Here is a 14,386-nt window from a genome sequence, read left to right as displayed (position 1 = left end):
CATACTGTTTTCCACAGTGGCTGCACCAGTGTATATTCCCACCAACAGTGTAGGAGGGTTCACTTTTCTCCATACCCTCTCCAGTATTTGTTATTTGTTGACTTTTTAATGATGGCCATTCTGATCTGTGTGAGGTGGTACCTCATTGTAGTTTTGATTTGCTTTTCTCTAATAATTAGCAGTGTTGAGCACATTTCCATGTGCCTGTTGGCCATCTGTGTGTCTTCTTTGGAGAAATGTCTATTTAGGTCTTCTGCCCATTTTTTGAATGAGTTATTTGGTATTTTGCTTTTGAGTTCTATGAGCTGTTTGTATATTTTGGATTAATCCCTTGTCAGTCGCATCATTTGCAAATATTTTCTCCCATTCTGTGGGTTGTATTTTCATTATGTTTATGGTTTCCTTTGCTGTGCAAAAGGTTTTAAGTTTGATTAGGTCCCATTTGTTTATTTTTTTGTTTTTATTTTTTTTGCCTTGGGAGACTGACCTAAGAAAACATTGTTACGATTTATGTCAGAGAATGTTTTGCCTATGTTCTCTTCTAGGAGTTTTAAAGTGTCATATCTGATATTTCAGTCTTTAAGACATTTTGAGTTTATTTTTGTGTAGGGGGTAAGGGAGTGTTCTGACTTCACTGATTTACATGTGGGCTGTCTAGCTTTCCCAACACCACGGACTGAATTATACACTGCATTGTATATTCTTGCCTCCTTTGTTGAAGATTAATTGACTGTAGGTGTGTTGGTTTATTTCTGGGCTCTCTAGTCTGTTCCATTGATCCATACATCTGTTTTTGTGCCACTACCACACTGTTTGTTTGCTATAGCTTTGTAGTATTTTCTGAAGTCTGGAAGGGTTATGCCTCCAGCTTTGTTCTTTTTCCTCAGGATTCCTTTGGCAATTCTGGGTCTCCTGTGGTTCTATAGAAATTTTAGGATTATTTGTTGTAGTTCTGTAAAAAATGTCATGGGTAATTTGATAGGGATTGCATTAAATCTGTAGATTGCTTTGGGTGGTATGGCCATTTGAACAATATTAGTTCTTCCAATCGAAGCACATGGGATATCTTTCTATTTCTGTGAATCATCTTCAATTTCCTTTATCAGTGTTTTATAATTCTCAGTATATAGGTCTTTCACCTCCTTGGTCAGGTTTATTCCTAAGTATTTTATTATTTTTTTTGATGTGACTTTAAACGGGATTGTTTTCTTACTTTCTCTTTCTGATACGTCATTGCTTTTTTTTAAAACAGATGAACACTTTATTTACTTATTTATTTATTTATTTATGTCCACGTGTTGCTTCTGGCATCTTAGTTCCCCAACCAGGGATTGAACACAGGCCCTCAGCAGTGAAAGTGCAGAGTCCTAACCACTGGACTGCCAGGGAACTCCCGATACTTCATTGTTAGTGTAAAGAAATGCAACAGATTTCTGTATGTTAATCTTGTATCCTATACCAAGAGTTGCTTCTTCCTAGTCCTGAAAGTGGATTCAGTTTATCTCTCCACTTGGCAAGGTTTCAGAACCTCATTTTTGATACTTTCCTATGGAGAAATATGTTTGATAAGGCAGAAACTTCCCTTGACGAGATAGGTTGACTGTGCTGATCTGTCGAGGCATTAGTGCCTCCTCCCAAAATTGGTCAGAAATTGCCTAGATGTTCTGTTCCAGATGTTTGGCTAGTTATAGGAAAGCCAGAGCTGGTCAGAGAGAATTAACTCAATACAGCCACAGCACCCTTATGCCACTTCACTGAACTGGAACAGAAGAAATCAATCATTTACCAAAAGCTAACAGGCCCAGGAGAGCCGATGAGAAGATAAAATATGCTCCAGCTGTACAATCCATTAGAAAAGAAATAGTAGAAAGTACACTGAATCAGAGATTAGGAAATCTTGGTCAATATCAAACCAGAACTGCATTGTATATAGTTCAACACCTCTTTTTTTTTTTTTTTTTTTGCCGTGCCACACGGCTTGCGGGATCTCAGTTCCCTGACCAGGGATTGAATCTGGGCCACAGCAGTGAAAGCCAGGAATCCTAACCACTAGGACACCAGAGAACTCCCTCAACACCTCTTTTAAGAGTTAAGGTTCTAACCACCCAGTGAGACCTCTCTTGTCTCTGAAGTCTCTTTTTAAACTGAATAGCACTGAAGCCTGAAACTTTCCAAGTCTGGCTTAAGTATAGTTTTCCACCAGCCCTAGGTAAACAGGCAGAGCCATTTTCTTTCTTTTTTTTAAATTTTAATTTTAGGGCTTCCCTGGTGGTGCAGTGGTTGAGAGTCCACCTGCCGTTGCAGGGGACGCGGGTTCGTGCCCTGGTCCGGGAAGATCCCACATGCCGCGGAGCGGCTGGGCCCGTGAACCATGGCCGCTGAGCCTGCGCGTCCGGAGCCTGTGCTCCGCAACGGGAGAGGCCACAGCAGTGAGAGGCCCGTGTACCGCAAAAAAAAAAAAAAAAAATTTTAATTTTATATTGGAGTATAAGTGATTTACAATGTCATGTTAGTTTCAGGTATACAGCAAAGTGATTCAGTTATACATATACACATATCTATTCTTTTTCAAATTCTTTTCCTGTCTGTCATACAGAGTGAAGTCAGAAAGAGAAAAACAAATATCATATGTTAATGCATATATGTGGAATCTAGAAGAATGGTACGTACAGATGAACCTATTTGCAGGGCAGGAATAGAGACGGATGTAGAGAGTGGATGTGTGGACACGGCAGGTGGGAATGGGGGTGGGATGAATTGGGAGATTGGGATTGATGTTTATACACTACCATGTGTAAAATAGATAGCTAGTGGGAACCTGCTCTGTAACACAGGGAGCTCAGCTTGGTGCCTTGTGGAGACCTAGATGGGTGGCATAGGGGTGGGTGAGAGGGAGGTCCAAGTGGGAGGGGATATATGTATACATATAGCTGATTTACTTCGTTGTACAGCAGAAACTAAGACAACATTGTAAAACAACTATACCCCAATTAAAAAATATTTTCCCATATAGGTTATTACGGAGTATTGAGTAGAGTTCCCTTTATATATAGTAGTGTGTATATGTTAATCCTAACCTCCTAATTTTTCTCTCCCCCCATCTTTCCCCTTTGGTAATCATAAGTTTATTTTCTAAGTCTCTGAGTCTGTTTCTGTTTTGCAAATAAGTTCATTTGTATCATTTTTTTTTTTTTACATTTCACATATAACTGATATCATATATTTGTCTTTCTCTGTCTGGCTTATTTCACTTAGTGTGGTAATCTCTAGGTCCATCCATGTTGCTGCAAATGGCATTATTTCATTCTTTTTATGGCTGAGTAATATTCCATTGTATATATGTACCACATCTTCTTTATCCATTCCTCTGTCAATGGACATTTAGGTTGCTTCCATGTCTTGGCTACTGTCAATAGTGCTGCAGTGAACATAGAGATGCATACATCTTTTGGAGGTTAATCTCTTGTCAGTCACTTCATTTGCAAATATTTTCTCCCATTCTTTGTGTCGCCTTTTCGTTTTATGATTTCCTTTGCTGTGGAAAGGATTTTAAGTTTAATTAGGCACCATTTGTTTATTTTTGTTTTTATTTCCGTTACTCTAGGAGACGAATTGAAAAAGATTTTGCTGCAATTTATGTCAAAAAGGGTGCTGCCTATGTTTTCCTCTAGGAGTTTTATAGTATCTGGTCTTACCTTTAGGTCTTTAAACCATTTTGAGTTTATTTTTGTGTATGGTGTTAGAAAATGTTCTAATTTCATTCCCTTACAGTAGCTGTCCAGTTTTCCCAGCACCACTTATTGAAGAGACTATCTTTCCTCCATTGTATATTCTTGCCTCCTTTGTCATAGATTAATTGACCATAGGCGTGTGGGTTTATTTCCAGGCTTTCTATTCTGTTCCATTGATCTATAAGTCTGTCTTTGTGCAATACCATACTATTTTGGTTACTGTAGCTTTATAGTATAGTCTGAAGTCAGGGAACCTGATTCCTCCAGCCCCGTTTTTCTTTCTCAAGATTGCTTTGGCTCCTTAGGGTCTTCTGTGTTTCCATACAAATTTTAAGATTTTTTTGTTCTAGATCTGCAAAACATGCCATTGGTAATTTGACAGGGATTGCATTGAATCTGTAGATTGATATGGGTAGTATAGTCATTTTCACAATATTGATTCCTCCAGTCCAAGAGCATGGTATATCTTTCCATCTGTTTGTGTCATCATTGATTTCTTTCATCAGCATCTTATAGTTTTCAGAGACAGGTCTTTTGCCTCCATAGTAGGTTTATTCCTAGGTATTTTATTCTTTTTGATTTGATGGTAAATGGGATTGTTTCCTTAATTTATCTTTCTGACCTTTCACTGTTAGTGTATAGAAATGCAACAGATTTCTGTGTATTAATTTTGTATCCTGCAACTTTATTGAATTCATTGATGAGCTCTAGTAGTTTTCTCGTAGCATCTTTAGGATTTTCTATGTATAGTATCATGTCATCTGCAAATAGTGACAGTTTTACTTCTTCTTTTCCAACTTGGATTCCTTTTCTTTCTTTTCCTTCTCTGATTGCCATGACTAGGACTTCCAAAACTATGTTGAAAGAAGTGGCGAGAGTGGACATCCTTGTCTTGTTCCTGATCTTAGAGGAAATGCTTTCAGCTTTTCACTGTTGTGTATGATGTTAGCTCTGGGTTTTTCACATATGGCCTTTGTTATGTTGAGTTATGCTCCCTCTATGCCCACTTTCTGGAGAGTTTTTAACGTAAATTGATGTTGAATTTTGTCAAAAGCTTTTCCTGCATCTATTGAGATGATCATATGTTTTTTATTCTTCAACTTGTTAATGTGGTGTATCACATTGATTGATTTGAGAATACTGAAAAATCCTTGCATCCCTGGGATAAATCCCACTTGATCATGGTGTATGATCCTTTTATTGTATTGTTGGATTCGGATTGCTAGTACTTAGTTGACGATTTTTACATCTATGTTCATCAGTGATATTGGTCTACGATTTTCTTTTTTTGTGGTATCTTAGTATGGTTTTGGTATCAGGGTGATGGTGGCCTCATAGAATGAGTTTGGGGTGTTCCTTCCTCTGCAATTTTAAAAAATAGTTTCAGAAGGATACGTGTTAACTGTTCTCTAAATGTTTCATAGAATTCGCCTGTGAGACCATCTGGTCCTGGACTTTTGTTTGTTGGGAGTATTTAAATCACAGTTTTAATTTCAGTACTTGTGATTGGTCTGTTCATATTTTCTGTACCTTCCTGTTGAGTCTTGGGAGATTGTACCTTTCTAAGAATTTGTCCATTTCTTCTAGGTTGTCTATTTTATTGGCATAGAGTTGCTTGTAGTAGTCTCTTATGATCAAAGGATCATTTCTGTGGTGTCCATTGTAACTTCTCCTTTCTCATGTCTAATTTTATAGATTTGAGCCCTCTCTCTTTTTTTCTTAATGAGTCTGGCTAACAGTTTATCAATTTTATTTATCTTTTCAAAGAACAAGCTTTCAGTTTCATTGATCGTTTGTACTGTTTTCTTCATCTCTATTTCATTTATTTCTGCTCTGCTCTTTAGGATTTTTTCCTTCTACTAACTTTGGGTTTTCTTTGTTCTTCTTCCTCTAGTTGCTTTAGGTGTAAGTTAGCTTGTTTATTTGAGATTTTTCTGGTTTACTGAGGTAAGATCGTATTGCTATAAACTTCCATCTTAGAACTGCTTTTGATGTGTCACATAGGTTTTTTTTTTTTTGCAAAAACAAAAAACCCAGGTAAGATTTATTTACACAATACTGTAAAGCAACTATACTCCAATTAAAAAAAAAGATTTATTTAACGTGGTAGGCGTGCTTGCCTGTTCGTAAGTTCATTCCAGTCTGGAACACAGGAGAATAATGCTACTAGCATATCTGCTGCATCATTTAATCCATTCCTTTCCTTTATTTTTAACTGGGTTAAGACTGAAAATCCTAGTTCACACAAACTAGTTGTTGTGAATGGTAATAATAGCAGGATACTCTTTCGACTTATCAAAGGGAAGTCTTCCTTTATCTTAATCCAAAATGCTGATAAACTTAGTGTTTTATAATCATTCTTCAATGTATATGAAGAACTGAGCTGCAATAATTCATTTTCTTCTTCAGGCACCAAGTTTAACTCAATTATTGATTCTGGGTTTCAAAAAGCAAACGGATCTTTTATGCAACAATTCTGTCTTAATGTTTCAAATTTCTCTTCTGGGAATAAATGGTTAAAAGTTTGACATAGAGAAGTGAGATGCAACAATATCTCTAGTTTTATTTCTTCCAAAATGTTTTCATTAACAACATTCTCTTCAATGTGCTGCAAAAACCTTGGAAACATGTAGTAGCTAGGACAGTTGCTTTTAAGCCTCACTTGCCACAACAATAATGCCTTCTGGAGTCCTTGGATATGTTCGGCATGTTGGAATATATCACTGTTTTTCCCCTGTAGCTTTAAACGTAGTTCATTAAAGATTCCAAAAGTATCAGTTAAATATGGCAGTTTCGTTACCCAAATATCATCCTCAAAAATAGTTGCCAAATGAGATTTCTTTTCAATGGGAAAAACATGGATCTCATTCCTGAGTTCGTAAACGCTGCTTAGTATTTTCCCTTGTGACAACCAACGAACTTTGGTATGATACAGTAAGTGGGTATAATTAGCTCCAATCTCCGAATAAAATGTTTCAAGCATTCGGCTATTTAGTGAGCTTCCTTTAATAAAGTTAACAACTTTCACTGCATTTTTCAGTACTTCCATGAGCTTCTGTGGAATCTCTCTGGACGCTAACGCTTCACGATGTATAAAACAGTGACTCCATGCAGCACTAGTAACTTGTAGCAATTTTTTAATTACTCTGCTCTGTTTTCCAGTTATGTTTGCTGTTCCATCACTTGTAATTCCTTTGAAGTTTTTCCAGTTTAATTTATACTGACCAACAATGCATCTTTCTAATTCTGTGAAAATATATAATCCACTTAGGTGTGAGGTTAAGTTTAAACAACACAAAAAATCCTCCATAAAATCGCCTTGCCACGCATATCTGACATAGACTAAAAGTGCTGTGCAGCTTCCAGTATCTGTGATTTCATCAAGCTGGATTGCAAAGTCTATTGCCGACTGTAACTGAGTAATAAGCATTGCCTCTAAATGTTCGGCAACCGTACAAATTTGAAGAGATACTGTGTTATCACTAGGAATAGTTTTTAATTTATCAGCAGATTTATCGTAAAAAATTGTATGCACCATATCCAAACATGCTGGAAGAATAATTTTTTCAGCATCTGTGTGAGCCATGTTCTCTTTTGCCACATGATATGCAACTAAATATGATGATAATAATGTTTTCTCACTAACAGTAGTAGAGCAACTAAGAAATTGTGTTGATGACTTTACATCTATTTTCTTTCTTTGAAAGTATTCAAGAGGCTTATCAATAAGTTCAGCATGCTGTGTTTCTAAGTACCTTTTTAATTTTGAAGGTTTTAAGCTTTCATTTGCAAGAATATTATTACAAATAACACACTGAAGACTGTCATTTTCAAAGGGTTTTTCACTTTTGATAAAACCATATTTTAAATAATCTTCATTATAATGTCTTGCAGTTACGTTTTTCTTTTTGAAATGTGGCTCAAACGAAGTTGATGTTTGCAGATTAGAGTCAACATTTTTCTCAATATTGTCACTATTCATACTTGGAGATCCAGCTGTAGAACTTGAACATGTTTCTGCATATTTCACGTCATTATTCCTCTTTCTTTTAAAAAAGAAATCCATTTTAAAAGCAATTTTGAAAAGAGGCAGTTATAATATTTGCCATTAACTATAATTGCCATTCATGTATATATATATATATTTTTTTTATAGCCTAGATAACATCTTTCCAAAAAATGCAGTTTGCAGCTGCATCTCAGTGGAACATCTCAGACTTTATATCCAGTTGCAAGTCATGGTAATATATAAACTAGATTGCACATCAACCTGTTATTATGAAAACCAAATAAGACATCAGCAGACAAATGATTGAAAAACCATTTCTTAGGCAATCAATGTACATTCTATTCCTCATATCCCCTCCATCAAATATCTTTCCACATATTGAAACTGACCTTAGTATTCCTTGCAAGGTGTAAAATTCTGGCAAAGGATTCATGCAAAGCACTCTGATATTTTTTATTTTGTTTTTAAAAATGTTCATTGTGACTCACAAAATTGATTTCATGACCTACTAAATGGGTCACATGCATAATGTGAAAAACACTGATATAGAGACGTTTTCCTCTTTTGTGTTACTGGGTTGACTACGTCTGCTTGATGATCAAAGAAGCTAGCTGATCTGCTAAACTGTTAGCTTATACAGGAACTTTCTTGAAGTCGTAGGTATATATCATTCCTGATTTTCTTTCCTGATACTTTTTTTTTTTTTTTTTTTTGCGGTATGCGGGCCTCTCACTGTTGTGGCCCCTCCCACTGCGGAGCACAGGCTCCGGACGCGCAGGCCCAGCAGCCATGGCTCACGGGCCCAGGGGATCCTCCCGGACCGGGGCACGAACCCGTGTCCCCTGCATCAGCAGATGGACTCTCAAACACTGTGTCACCAGGGAAGCCCCCCGATACTTTTTGATGGGAAGGGTTTTTAAGAGTTTCAGTATGGTCTGATCTCGTGAGGTTCCAATGAGGTTTTCCATGGCTAGGTCAACTATAAGGTTGGAGCTGGTGACATATTTTTAGAACTGTCTTGGAATGCATCCTTGACATCCAGCCCAGCACCGTGAACCTCGCGCCTTGCCTGCCGACCCGTGGTGCCTTGCCCCCCACTCCCTGCACAACACCACTTCCACTCTCACCTTGGCGCCCAGAGAAATGCTGCTTCCAGCCAGAGAAGGGCTGGCTCCATCGCATAGGTTTTGGATCATCATGCTTTCATTTTCATTTATCTCTAGGGTTTTTTTTGTTTTTGTTTTTGTTTTGCGGTACGCAGGCTTCTCACTGTTGTGGCCTCTCCCGTTGCGGAGCACAGGCTCCGGACGCGCAGGCTCAGCAGCCATGGCTCACGGGCCCAGCCGCTCCGTGGCATGTGGGATCTTCCCGGACCGGGGCATGAACCCGTATCCCCTGCATCGGCAGGCGGACTCTCAACCACTGCGCCACCAGGGAAGCCCTCTAGGTATTTTTTTTATTTCCTCTTTGATTTTTTCAGTGATCCATTGATTGTTTAGTAGCATATTTTTAGCCTCTACATGTTTGTGTTTTCTACAGTTTTTTTTTTTCTTCTAGTTGATTTCTAATCTCATAGCATTGTGGTTGGAAAAGATGCTTGATATGATTTCAGTTTTCTTAAATTTACTGAGGCTTGCTTTATGGCCTAGCATGTGATCTGTCCCGGAGAATGTTCCATGTGCAGTTGAAAAGAATGTGTATTCTGCTGCTTTTGGATGGAATGCTCTATTAATATCATTTAAGTCTGTCTGGTCTAGTGTGTCATTAAAGGCCTGTGTTAGCTTATTTATTTTCTGTGTGGATGATATGTTCTTTGATGTAAGTGGGGTATTTCAGTCCCTCACTATTATTGTGTTAGTGTCAATTTCTCCTTTTTTGGCTCATTTGGTGGGTGCATATATATTTACAATTGTTATATCTTCTTCTTGGATTGATCCCTTGATCATTATGTAGTGTCCTTGTCTCTTGTAACAATCTTTATTTTAAAGTCTATTTTGTCTGATATGAGTATTGCTACTCCACCTTTCTTTTGCTTTCCATTTGCATGGAATACCTTTTTCTATCCCCTCACTTTCTGTCTCTATGGGTCCCTGGATCTGAAGTGGGCCTCTTGTAGACAACATGTATACGGGTCTTGTTTTTTGTATCCATTCAGCCAGTCTGTATCTTTTGGTTGGAGCATTTAATCCACTTACATTTAAGATAATTACCAATATGTATGTTCTTATTGCCATTTCATTAACTGTTTTGGACTTGTTTTTGTAGGTCTTTTTCCTTCCCTTCCTCTATTGTTCTCTTCTCTTGTGACTTGATGACTATCTTTAATGTTGTGTTTGGATTCCTCTTTCTTTTTAGTGTGTACATCTATTGTAGATTTTTGGTTTGAGCTTACTAGGAGCTTTTGATATAGTAGTCTATGTATATAAAAGATTGTTCTAAGTTGCTGGTCTCTTTATTTCAAATAAATTTCCAATATCCTGCATTTGTACTCTCCTCTTCTCACGATTGCTGGCTTTGTTTATGGATGATTTCCTAACTTTATGTTTCCATTTACTGGTGAGATTTCCCATTTGTAGTTTTCTTATTTCTAGTTGTGGCTTTTTCTTTTCCACCTAGGTAAGTTCCTTTAGCATTTGTTGTAAAGCTGTTTTGGTGGTGCTGAATTCTCTTAGCTTTTGCTTGTCTGTAAAGCTTTTGACTTCTCCCTTGAATCTGAATGAGAGCCTTGCTGGGTAGAGTATTCTTGGTTGTAGGTTTTTCCCTTTCATCACTTTAAATATATCATGCCACTCCCTTCTGGCCTGCAGAGTTTCTGCTGAAAAATCAACTTATAACCTTATGGGGATCCCCTTGTATGTTATTTGTTGCTTTTCCCTTGTTGCTTTTAATATTTTCTCTTTTTCTTTGATTTTTGGTTAGTTTGATTACTGTGTGTCTCAGCATGTTCCTCCTTGGGTTTATCCTGTATGGGACTCTCTGTGCTTCCTGGACTTGAGTGAGTGTTTCGTTTCCCACGTTAGGGAAGTTTTCAGCTATTATCTCTTACAATATTTTCTCAGGCCCTTTCTCTCTATCTTCTCTGGGGCCCCTATACTGCAGATGTTGGTGTGTTTAATGTTGGTCTCTCAAACTGTCCTCATTTCTTTTCATTCTTTTTTCTTTAGTCTGTTCCATGTCAGTGTTTCCACCATTCTGTCTTCCAACTCACTTACCTGTTCTTTTGACTCATTTATTCTGCTATTGATTCCTTCTACTGTATTTTTCATTTCAGTTATTGTATTGTTCAACTGTGTTTGTTCAGTATATCTTGTAGCTCTTTGTTAAACATTTCTTCTATCTTCTCCATCTGTGCCTCCATTCTTTTTCCGATATCTTGGATCATCTTTACTGTCATTACTCTGAATTCTTTTTCAGGTAGATTTCCTATCTCCACTTCACTTAGTTTTTCTTCTGGGGTTTTATCTTGTTCCTTTGTCTGGAACATATTCCTCTGCTGTCTCATTTTGTCTGACTTTCTGTGTTTGCTGCCTCTGTTCTGCAGGTTGCAAGATTGTAGTTCCTCTTGCTTTTGGTGTCTGCCCTCTGGTGGGTGAAGCTGGTCTAAGAGGCTTGTGCAGGCTTCCTGGTGGGAGGGACTGGTGCTTGCCCACTGGTGGGTGGAGCTGGATCTTGTCTCTTTGGTGGACACGGCCATTTCAAGGGGTGTGTTTAGACGTGGCTGTGGGTTCAGGAAGACTTAGGCAGCCTGTCTGCTGATGGGTGGGGCTGCATTCCCACCCTGTTGGTTGTTTGGCCTGAGATGTCCCAGCACTGGAGCCTATAGGCTGTTGGGTGGGGCCAGGTCTTGGTGTCAAAATGGCAGCCTTCAGGAGAGCTCATACCAATGAATATTCCCCATTACCACCTGTGTCCTTGTCCCCATAGTGAGCCACAGCCACCCCTGAAAGGAGAACTGCCTTTTTCTTCCCTCTCCTGATTGGAATCCAGTGGAAAAGGGTGGATTGAGCGACCCTTGTTTCTTCCCTTTTCACCTGTCTATAGAGTGGAAATTTCCATTCAGAGTCATTTTTTTATGTAGCCAGTCTGGATCTTCTGATAATCCATTACTGTTTACCTGTTTAACTTGAGAGCACACCCAGGCATCAGTTTTACAGAATCAGAGTTTCCTAGCACTACTTATGAGATCATAACTAGTTAGTTAGTTAAGAGATCACCTTGAGTCTGGTACCATAGCTAAATTTCTCCTTAGACAAATTCAGATGAAAATATTTTAAGTAGGTCTTTAGGACCTAACCTTCACCTTTACCACTACTCAGTAAGAATTGTTTAAGAATACTTTCTATTTTCTCCACTTTTGAGCTGGGAATTAGATGATATAATTGATTGTTCTATTATTACATTAAAAAGCTAAAGGAAAACTTTCTCTACTCACAACATTTCTGACACCAAATGTGTTGTTCCCAACCAACCAGTTCCTCAATTCTCCAGACACCAAGTGAGTATCCTACAGTTCAGGTCTGACACTAACTACCTGGAGTTAGCACAGATCCCACAGGTTAAGGGCTTAGTCCCACAAGACAGGTCTCCACTTCAGACACCAATTGCAAGAAGTGGGTGCCCAAGTTACCCTCTCTTCTGTCCAACTTGGCTACAAATCACAGTTCCCATGACCCCATCCTAAGGTTTGGTAATTTGCTATTAATAATACAATTATAATGGCTCACAGAACTCAGGGAAATACTTAACATTTACCAGTTTATTATAAAGAATATAATGAAGGACACAGATGAATAGCCAGATGAAGAGAGAGATACGGGGACTTCTGGTGGTGCAGTGGTTAAGAATCCACCTGCCAATGCAGGAAACATGGGTTTGAGCCCTGGTCCAGGAACATCCCACATGCTGCAGAGCAACTAAGCCTGTGTACCACAACTACTGAGCCTGCGCTCTAGAGCCCATGAGCCACAACTACTGAGCCTGCTTGCCGCAACCACTGAAGCCCATGCACCTAGAGCCTGTGTTCTGCAACAAGAGAAACCACAGCAATGAGAAGCCTGCCCACTGCAACAAATGGTAGCCCCTGCTCACCGTAACTAGAGAAAGCCTGTGCGCAGCAACGAAGACCCAGTGCAGCCAATAATAATAAATAAATAAATAAATATTTTTTTTTAAAAAGAGAGAGAGGGCAAGGTCCAAAAGGGTCCTTAGCACAGGAGCTTCTGTCCCCATGGAGCTGAGGTGGGCCACCCTCCTGGCACACAGATGTGTTCACCAACCCGGAAGCTTTCTGAATTCCACTGTTATAGAGATTTTTATTGAGTCTTCATCATGTGGGCATGATCAATTATTAACTCAATTTCCAATCTCTCTCCCCTCCCCGGAGGATTGGGCATAGGGCTGAAAGTTCCAAGCCTCTAATTATGGCTTGATCTGTTTGGTGACCAGCCCCAATCCTGAAGCTAGCCAGGAGCCTACCACGAATTGCCTCATTAGAACAAAAGACACTCCTGTCACCCAGGAAATTCCAAGGGTTTTTGAGCTCTGTGTCAGCAACCAGGGACAGAGACCAAATATATATTTCTTTCTTTTTTTTTTTTAATCTTTTTTTTAACATCTTTATTGGAGTATAATTGCTTTACAATGGTGTGTTAGTTTCTGCTTTATAACAAAGTGAATCAGCTATACATATACATATATCCCCATATCTCTTCCCTCTTGTGTCTCTCTCCCTCCCACCCTCCCTACCCCACCCCTCTAGGTGGTCACAAAGCACCGAGCTGATCTCCCTGTGCTATGTGGCTGCTTCCCACTAGCTATCGGTTTTACATTTGGTAGTGTATATATGTCCATGCCACTCTATATATGTCCATGCCGCTCTCTCACTTTGTCCCAGCTTACTCTTATATTTCTTATTATGTCACAAAAGCAAACCCAAATTTGACTCTTTTTTCTTTTTCCATGTTATTGGAGCATCCTGGTACCTAATTTAATACTCTTTAGAAACCTGGATATCAAGACAGAAATACTTACTTCCCTAAAAAAGGAATATTTTCATCATTTAGGTTTTTCTTTTTAATAGATATTTATTGGAGTATAATTGCTTCACAATACTGTGTTAGTTTCTGTTGTACAACAAAGTGAATCAGCCATAGGCATACACATGTCCCCATATCCCCTCGCTCTTGAGCCTCCCTCCCATCCTCCCTATCCTACCCCTCTAGGTCATCACAAAGCACTGAGCTGATCTCCCTGTGCTAACACCTGCTTCCCACTAGCTAACTATTTTACATTCAGTAGTGTATATATGTCGATGCTACTCTCACTTTGCCCGTTTCCCCCTCCCACCCCGTGTCCTCAAGTCCATTCTCTGTGTCTGTTTCTTTATTCCTGCCCTGCAACTAGGTTCATCAGTACCATTTTTTTTTTTAGATTCCATATATATGCATTAGAATACAGTATTTGTTTTTCTCTTTCTGACTTACTTCACTCTGTATGACAGACTCTAGGTCCATCCACCTCACTACAAATAATTCAATTTCGTTTCTTTTCATGGCTGAGTGATATTGCATTTTATATATGTGCCACATCTTATTTATCCATTCATCTGTCGATGGACATTTAAGTTAGTTCCATGTCCTGGCTGTTG

General features: G+C 38.7%; 1 protein-coding gene and 1 pseudogene across 4 annotated transcripts in view; one reads left to right on the top strand and one right to left on the bottom strand.

The window, feature by feature from the left end:
• TMEM116 (transmembrane protein 116) overlaps positions 1 to 14,386 on the top strand; it is a 131,571-nt gene that overhangs the window by 24,684 nt on the left and 92,501 nt on the right. The window lies entirely within an intron of this gene.
• On the bottom strand, positions 4,833 to 7,797 carry LOC117197282 (protein FAM200B-like; annotated as a pseudogene).

The sequence above is a fragment of the Orcinus orca genome, chromosome 15 (genome assembly GCF_937001465.1).
Source record: "Orcinus orca chromosome 15, mOrcOrc1.1, whole genome shotgun sequence".
NCBI classification, from domain to species: domain Eukaryota; kingdom Metazoa; phylum Chordata; class Mammalia; order Artiodactyla; family Delphinidae; genus Orcinus; species Orcinus orca.
Note: the sequence above shows the minus strand (reverse complement) of the source record. Positions and strands in the feature narration are given on the sequence as shown.